Genomic DNA, 9,164 nt, shown 5'->3' with positions numbered 1-9,164 from the left:
CAGCGGTGGGTGACCAGGTTAGCCAACTACGATTTCACCATCAAGTACTGGGCCGGCCGTACCAACGTCAATGCCAATGCACTCTCCCGGATGCCCCACCTGTCGGAAGAGGGGCCAGAGGATGATGACCTCGAAGAGATCGAGTTGCCTGCATTTCACCGGCCATTCACTGAGAAGGTGCAAGTCTACCAACAACGGGGCCTCCCATATGATGACAAGTTGAAAAAGTTATTAAGTGATTATTGGCTGCAATGGGGCTTTCTGGCTGGTGCCAGCCTCTCTTCTTAGCACACAGGAACCACAATCCCTACACCATGCTTCAATGGATTCTCTCATCCCAGCCCAGTAAAACTACATATTTTACACAGTCATAAGTAGCCAAAAGGGATCTATTCTATTCAATTGCAAATGATCTAGATAAGACTGAGAATAAGATACTGCACGGGACATAGCAGAGTTGGTCAAGTTGAGTGGAGATGAGTTTGCTATTTGGCACAGCTTTTTGCATCAATAAAGCAAGTAAAAGGTGTGAAAGATAAAAAAAAGGGTGAAAGTGTGAAAAGTGAATTGGCCAAATTGAGGTGCATATAAAGTTTTTGCTTTCTTTCAATTCACTAATGGGGCTCATTTGAATCAGGTGAATTGAGTTCTGCTTTTGGAAACTGGGTTAAGAAGGGGTGCACCGGTCCTGGAGGTACTGCAATACCAGGTCAATGCGTGCAGTGGACAGAGCAAGATTTTTTCCATCTCCTTGTTCTAAAAATCCATTTAATATATGGTCCCCAGAGAGGGGACATATCAGATATTAAACTGATAAGAACAGATTTAAATTTTTTTTTTTTCTGTTTATCAGTAGGACTTCAAAATAACAAAGGTGATCGCCTCCCGTTGCCTGGGAACCGTCCAGGCACAAGAGGGCTATGTGTCACCAGAAGGCGCACACACTTCCTCAAGGCCGGCAGACGTGCAATCCCAGGCACCTTCCAGTACCGACCAAGGTAGCGTCCTCCGAAACTACACTTGATCTTAGCCAAAAGGCCGAGAAGCTATAACCCGAATTGGTTACGGCCTTGAGTGGCACCCTGGCCTATACCGGACACATCTTAGGGAGAGGGAGACAAACCCACGCCTACAGAAGACATTTTGTCACCAAGCCAACCCTTGAAAAGGCTGTTTTGCAGAGCAAAAACAAGAAGAATGGTGCTTTTTGCAGCCGCCGCCCACTGCAATGAATCTGAATAACTCCTCCTTTTGGACACAAGCACCTCCCCTCCCCCTTGCAGTCTTTCCAATTCATGATACAAAAAGACGGACGGACAGGACAGGACAGGCTGCCTGACTTTCCGTCACTGCCACCCTTTGCCATCCTTGCCCGTAGAAAGCCCTTTCATCATCCCCAAACCCTAATCTTTTCCCTTCCCTTCCCAGATGCGTCTCACTCCCTTTCATTAGGAAGTGAGCGCAGCCTTTTCTCCGTTCTGCACATGCGCGACGTTAAACACAAATGCGCAGGTGTGACGCCCTAGCAGCAGTCGGACTGCTCGGCAGACACTTTGATGAAAAACAAAAAGGTTTTTTACGGGGGAGAATATTTGTGACGCCACCTGCGGTGTGCGGTAATAAGGAATACCGCCGCTGCTGTATGGGAGTGCCGGGGCTGATGGTGTTGGGGCAGCCTGGTGGTGATTCCCTCCGCAGGTAGGGGCCCCGGGACTCAGGGTAGGGAATAGGTAGGAACAGCCTATATTGATATAGGGCCGGCAGGACGCTGGGGGCCAGGGTACTCACTCAGGTGTGATGACGCATTCAGTGGACACAGACTCTGAGGTAAACAAAGTCTCTTGGTACTGCTGCACTCGGTGACTGCACGTGCGGTGGTCCCTTTCAGTGATTCTGTGGTGGACTGGAGCCTTCCTCCATACACTGTATACTGTGTGTGTCCCTGGCCCCGTTGGCTTGAAACCTTCGGGTCCCGTCCCTCTTTTTAATTGGGACCTGCTCTTAGCAGCTGGCACGTGGGATTTTCTGTGACTGCTCTGTGTGGGAAGTCCTATCCCTCCGCTGTGCTGACGCCGCTAATCTCTGAGCCGTCAAGTACAGGCCACTGTCTGCGACCCAGCCAGGCTCTCCTCAGGGAGCTCTTAATCCCCAGGTCCTCTCTCTTTTTCAGTTACTACCAACTGTCTAACTGACTCCTCCCACCAGCCTGTCTGACTCATAGGTGGGCGGTTCCTTTCCCAGCTGGAACCACGCCCCTGGTGTGCCTGACAAGTGTAGTGTTTGGGTGACTAGGATTTGTGCTGTTAGTACAGAATCACTGTTGCGGACCCCGGAACCAAGGAGGGTGGGCCCTGCACCAAGGATAGAGAATAGTGCAGTTCCCTGTGACACCCTGGATTAGTCCAGGGGCGTCACATTCCCCCTTGGTTAAACGTAGCTTGTCCCCGAGCTACAGTGCACCCAGAGTGTTTATTTTTATCTGCAAAAAGTGAACATTTTAATAAGAAAAACATATCTATCCATCCCACGCAGGGGAGGCACTTGAACCCAACGTTTCGCTTTCCCAGTCCTTCATCCCACCCCCAAAGTTCCAAAAGGAGGCAAGCCACCGTTCCTGTTGGTGGCCAGACCTGGGCCATATGTCTCCCAGGTCTCTCCTCCACCTGTGTCTTCTCCTGTAGGTGGGGATGCAGTCCGTGGCTATGAATGGGAAATAACCATTTACAATAGCACCAGTTCGTGCTGGCTACCACCAGTCCTGTAGCCAAAGGTCCATTTTCAATAAAACTTATCATTGGTCGTCAATCAGGTCATGAATCCAGGTAATTAAAATAAAATCAACATTCTTCTTATCAACACTCTATATCAACATGTCTTACATGACTATCTTTAGCATGGAAAATAGTAGAATTAAAAGCATGGAAAATACTAAACATTTTTAAATTTACTCTATATTTAGACTATTTACATTAGGGTAGAGTAGCCGGGTTCCGCTACCATTCCTCATCTCTGAACCTATGTGGGGGCTGACCAAAGTTCACACGGGTGGACCTTCTCAGCTCCTGGCTTCCCTCTAACCCTTGTACTGTGGTGTTTGCTACTACCTGTTCCCCACTACTGGTGCTAGGTGTTGTAGGTGGTAATCTACGTGTTCGTGGTGCTGGTATGGGTACTTCTCTAGGTGCAATGATTTCAGGCCTCCTTGGTTCTGGTTCTTCCGCGGGTTGCGGGAATGTGAGTACAGGCACAATCACTGCTCCATTGTACATAGGCCAATCTTCCGGGAAGTCACCTAGGATGGTGTGGATCACTCTCTTCTTTTTCTCAGTCACTTGAGGTTGGGGCTGTTCTTCCTTCTGGATGTTCAGGGGTTCAGGGCACTTTTTCAAGTGGTCACGGGAAATTACAGCTGTGGTTCTTCCTTGGTCCTTGCTGACAAGACAGGTCTTCTGGTTGTTGAAATTGGAAGGCTGGACCACATATGGCTCTCTTTCCCACTGGTCGTCCAGTTTATGCATCTTTCTTTTTCTTTTTAAGACCACTTCTCCTGGTGAAAATGGAGGGGCTTGGGCTTGCTTGTTAAAGCTTCTTTCTTGCTTTTCCCTACTTTGGTCCAGATTCTCCTCGACATACTCTTGAATTTGCCTGTATTGAGCTCTACGCTTGGTATTCCAATCTGCATTTGGGGAATAAACTTCAGGCATCTCAACTTCCATCTCCAGATCCACTGGCAGTTACTGAGGCCCGGTCCTGATCTGTCCAGGTCTCCGCCTCCAGCTCTGCGGCGCCTGATAACTGGCCGAGTAGTACAGACGCTTGCTGCCGGTCATTCATCCCAAACATATCCAGGAGTGTGCGGATTTTTCTTTTGAATCCTTGCAGAGTGTCAGGGGAACCATCATATTGTGGTAGCCAGGTAGCGCCTGGCACATACGGTAAAGTCATTGGCATTATCTGCGCGGTCGCTCGTGCGTCCATGTCGCCTTGATCTTGAGGGGGAACTGCCGCTGCGCTCGCTTCACCCGGCGCCGACATCTTTCTATGCCCCCTTGGTTTTCAGCAGCAAGATGGCGGCAACTGAATTTTTTTTTTTTTTATTCACTTTGGGCTCAACAGTTTTGGAGAAGGCGCACGTCACCCAGGTTAGTGGGTCCAGTCCAATCCTGTTCGTGACGCCAAAAATCAATGTGTGACGCCCTAGCAGCAGTCGGACTGCTCGGCAGACACTTTGATGAAAAACAAAAAGGTTTTTTACGGGGGAGAATATTTGTGACGCCACCTGCGGTGTGCGGTAATAAGGAATACCGCCGCTGCTGTATGGGAGTGCCGGGGCTGATGGTGTTGGGGCAGCCTGGTGGTGATTCCCTCCGCAGGTAGGGGCCCCGGGACTCAGGGTAGGGAATAGGTAGGAACAGCCTATATTGATATAGGGCCGGCAGGACGCTGGGGGCCAGGGTACTCACTCAGGTGTGATGACGCATTCAGTGGACACAGACTCTGAGGTAAACAAAGTCTCTTGGTACTGCTGCACTCGGTGACTGCACGTGCGGTGGTCCCTTTCAGTGATTCTGTGGTGGACTGGAGCCTTCCTCCATACACTGTATACTGTGTGTGTCCCTGGCCCCGTTGGCTTGAAACCTTCAGGTCCCGTCCCTCTTTTTAATTGGGACCTGCTCTTAGCAGCTGGCACGTGGGATTTTCTGTGACTGCTCTGTGTGGGAAGTCCTATCCCTCCGCTGTGCTGACGCCGCTAATCTCTGAGCCGTCAAGTACAGGCCACTGTCTGCGACCCAGCCAGGCTCTCCTCAGGGAGCTCTTAATCCCCAGGTCCTCTCTCTTTTTCAGTTACTACCAACTGTCTAACTGACTCCTCCCACCAGCCTGTCTGACTCATAGGTGGGCGGTTCCTTTCCCAGCTGGAACCACGCCCCTGGTGTGCCTGACAAGTGTAGTGTTTGGGTGACTAGGATTTGTGCTGTTAGTACAGAATCACTGTTGCGGACCCCGGAACCAAGGAGGGTGGGCCCTGCACCAAGGATAGAGAATAGTGCAGTTCCCTGTGACACCCTGGATTAGTCCAGGGGCATCACACAGGCGTGCGTTCCATTACCCTCACTGCATTCCACTCCCATACAGGAAGTGGGCGCAGCTATTACTACGGTCGCACATAAAAGAACCCACGGCCACCACTGCACATAGCTGACTCCACCACAGGACACCCACTTCTACACCAACGCAGGTAAGACAGGATCGGCACCTCTATGCTCCCGTTACAATCAGGCTCAGTCACCATGTGATAACGCTCTCAACTCTTTAGTTGCAGGCTCCCCTTGCTTCACCTCCACTGGCTGTGCTGCCATTTCCTCTCCCACCTGGAAGGTATACTTTATTCCACTATTTTCCTGTTTCTCTCTTCCCCCTTTTCCCATAACCTACTTTTATCTGCATTTGTGGGGTATCTATATGCTATTTACATCATAGTTTTATTCATTAATATGGAAGGGAAGAGTGCCCATGAGAGTGTTGAACTGCGGAGAGCAAGAGATTAAGCTGCTCCGATTTGCCACCATTGATAAGCTGTTCTCAGTAGATACACATGCTATCCAAACAGCAGCATCCACCATTGCTTCAGCCCACCCATTCAGTGACAGCTCACCAAGTCAGCCAGAGGAGTGGTGTAAGGAATTACACGTAGGCACTGACTCCACACCTTCACATCACAAGAAGGGGGTCTACAGGCTAGTGCAAGAATACGAGCAAGTCTTCAGCAAACATCCGCTAGACTTTTGAAGAATAAAAGGGGTCAAACACTACATCCCCACAAGTGCACACCCACCCATCAAAGAGAGATATAAGCCAAAACTACCTGCACATTACCAGTGTACCAAGGACATGTTGAGCAACATGAAGGAGGCTGGGGTTATCCGTGACAGTTGTAGCCTCTGGGCAGCTCCGTTGGTCCTGTTAAAGAAGAAGGACAGCACCACTCCCCTGTATTGAGGAATAGCTAGCTGCATTGAGAACTGCAAATTATTTTTCTACCCTTGATCTCACTAGTCGCTATTGGCAAGTGTCCGTTGCTGAGGCAGACCGGGAGAAGACCGCCTTTGCCACCCCGATGGGTCTCTGCGAGTTCAAAAGCATGCCCTTCGAGCTGTGCAATTTGCCAGGAACCTTCCAGAGGCTGATGGAATGCTGCTTGGGACACCGAAACTTTGAAACGGTACTGCTATACCTTTATGATGTTATTGTTTATTCTAAAGCAAACAAGATTTTAGGGTGTATAAAAAGCGAGATTAGATCCGGTGATCCCAACGTATTGTTACCCCTCTATAAATCACTTGTAAGGCCACATCTGGAATATGGGGTAAAGTCCTGAGCAGGTTGATAACCATTGGTTTGAGCATGGTAGGGTGTAGTGCGCATCTTCCTGCATCGGTAAAAGCTGCAGAAGTCCTTGAAGATTTCCGCTTCAAAGGCTGTGCCTTGATCTGTGAGGACTCTCTCTGAGTAGCCATGAGGTCTGCATAAGTGTGCTTGGAAGACCTTCGCTGCAGTATGGGCCATTAGATCTTTGACTTGTACCACAACCATAAATCTCGAGTAGTTGTCTACCATCGTAAGTGCATACGTGAGCTTGCCTCGATATTCTGCAACAAAACTCCCTTTTTCGATTTCAGTTTCAGCAAACACTACTCTTCCTGTAGAAAATATTTATCATTACCTAAGACAGTCATTCTAATGCATGACAATATTAAGGCAATTTAGTTAAAACTTGTTTTAACTCACCTTTAAGGGGATTGATGTATTTCATGGTCAATCCAGGTTTGTCAGTGATGGCACTGACATAATGTATGGCGTCTTTTTCGGGCGTTATCCTTTGCCTTTTCATTGTGAAAATCCAGTTGCCTATATCAAAGCAAATTCTACTACTTGTAAAGTATGCAGAAAATGAAATGTAGAACATATAACATCAACTGCTTAGGAACGCATCATAGGTTAGTACTTAAAAGGATATTGTCATGTTCTAGTCATAATGCAAGCTGGACATTTTTCATGTTACCCTGTAATCGCCGGCCTGTTCTAATGCTCACAAGCCAAGATATAGGCTCAGCTGCTAAGGCTTCCCTCTGCCTTCTGAATGAAACTTGAATATGTCTGGGTCACTGTGTATATAGCAGGTGCTCAGAAAAAATAAGAGTCAATTCAATAGAAATAGCTCTGGCACACTATAGTGATCAATAACGTAAGAAAAGAACTCTTGGAATGCTGAAAATTCTTTATTTGTGCAAAAGGATAATTCATCCAACGTTTCGACCTTGTTTTTAGGTCTTTATCAAGGATAAAGTTATCTAAGATCATAAAGGGTTACAAAACCATATAAACACGTAATTAGTACATAGTACAACATAACAGTACAATATATTGCTACTTGAGAGTACAATGGGTCAAATGACCATGATGCACATACAAAAAAATTTTCCAAAGCCATAGTGAAAACATTTGTACTGAGGAAAGAAAATTTCCACATGACCTATCTGGAGAAACATTCTGGATCAAACAACCAAAAATAGTCAAGCAGGTAAATACACACCTATATGGATAACAGGATGATATGTGTTCAATTGTATAGCGTCATTGCCATTAAGGTACAAATGGAAAACTTGCAATCCTATATAGTGAAGGAAATGAACACATATCATATCAAAGAACACAGGAACATGGGTGTGAGAAAAACCTCAATGTTTATACTTTGTTCTTTATAATGGTGTGAACATGTATATGTCTCAGTACCTTATGCACTTGAGAATTCTAGTGAGTAGATCATGAAAGCCTATTTCAGAACTGGAATCGGTAAATAATTGTAGGTGGAATCTAAATGAAAAGATGGTACAAGTGTTATCATGACACGTGGGCTATAACACAATGGACCGTGTGACAAAGAAGAAAGGAGAGAAAGAAGAGGAAGAAAATGCAACTACCTGTAACATTACGTGATAGTCACTGGTAAGTATCACTTGACAATTCAAGTGAAAAAGGATTCCTTTATTAAAGGGTTCTCAGTCGCCTCAGGATCATGAAATACTAGGGTAAATGATATGAGAATGGGTAAGAAGCACCACTAAAGGAAATATGAGATGCAGGACATATATCTATAAACCCCTGAACTACATGATAGAAATAAAAAGAAGAAAAAAGAAAAAAAAGAAGAAAGAAGAAGAACACATAGAATGCGGAAAGAGAATGGGTACAACTACCTGAGTTACTGCAGGGAGGCCCCTGGTTGGTATTGTGAGGGTTAGTGGAATTCCTTCACTGAAGGGTTCTCAGTTGCCTCAGGTTCGTGAAAAATGCTATAGACAAATAATGCCCGGAGAAAAGGGGTTCATATACAGCGAATAATGGTAATACAAGGTACATGTGTCACATGTAATAGTATATATATATATATTGTACTAAGCTCTACACCAGAAATAGAAAGTAGTCCCTCTGCCTTCTGTCTAGGTGCCCTGAGTTATGTCCTGTAAACTGTCACAGGGACCCAGACACACATGTGTAGTAGGGGAATATCCCTGCTGAGATGCCAGTGCTAGAGCACTCGTTTGCTGTGGAGTTGAACGCTATGTGAGCAGTTCTTACCTTCAATGAGCAGAAGTCTCTTTTTTCAGATTTCAATATCTCTGTGGGTATCTGGCAGAAATATGGAATACTCTTTACTGCTAAGACCCTGTACACCACTCCCACTAAAGGGGGCTTTACACGCTGCGACATCGCTAATGCGGAGTCGTTGGGGTCACGGAATTTGTGACGCACATCCGGCCGCATTAGCGATGTTGCTGCGTGTGACACCGATGAGCGATTTTGCATCGCTGCAAAAACGTGCAAAATCGCTCATCGGTGACATGGGTCTCCATTCTCGATTATCGTTACTGCAGCAGTAACGATGTAGTTCGTCGCTCCTGCGGCAGCACACATCGCTCCGTGTGACACCGCAGAAACGAGGAACCTCTCCTTACCTGCCTCCCAGCCGCTATGAGGAAGGAAGGAGGTGGGCGGGATGTTCCGGCCACTCATCTCCGCCCCTCCGCTGCTATTGGGCGGTCGCTCAGTGACGTCGCTGTGACGCCGCACGGACCGCCCCCTTAGAAAGGAGGCGGTTCGCC

The 9,164-nt window shown here is 47.2% G+C and overlaps 1 pseudogene; it reads right to left on the bottom strand.

Annotated features, from left to right (window-relative positions):
* Nucleotides 1-672: 672 nt before the first annotated feature.
* Nucleotides 673-879, bottom strand: LOC142280248 (U2 spliceosomal RNA; annotated as a pseudogene).
* Between the last annotated feature and the right edge of the window lie 8,285 nt (nucleotides 880-9,164).

The sequence above is a fragment of the Anomaloglossus baeobatrachus genome, unplaced genomic scaffold, assembly GCF_048569485.1.
Source record: "Anomaloglossus baeobatrachus isolate aAnoBae1 unplaced genomic scaffold, aAnoBae1.hap1 Scaffold_45, whole genome shotgun sequence".
NCBI lineage: Eukaryota > Metazoa > Chordata > Amphibia > Anura > Aromobatidae > Anomaloglossus > Anomaloglossus baeobatrachus.
Note: the sequence above shows the minus strand (reverse complement) of the source record. Positions and strands in the feature narration are given on the sequence as shown.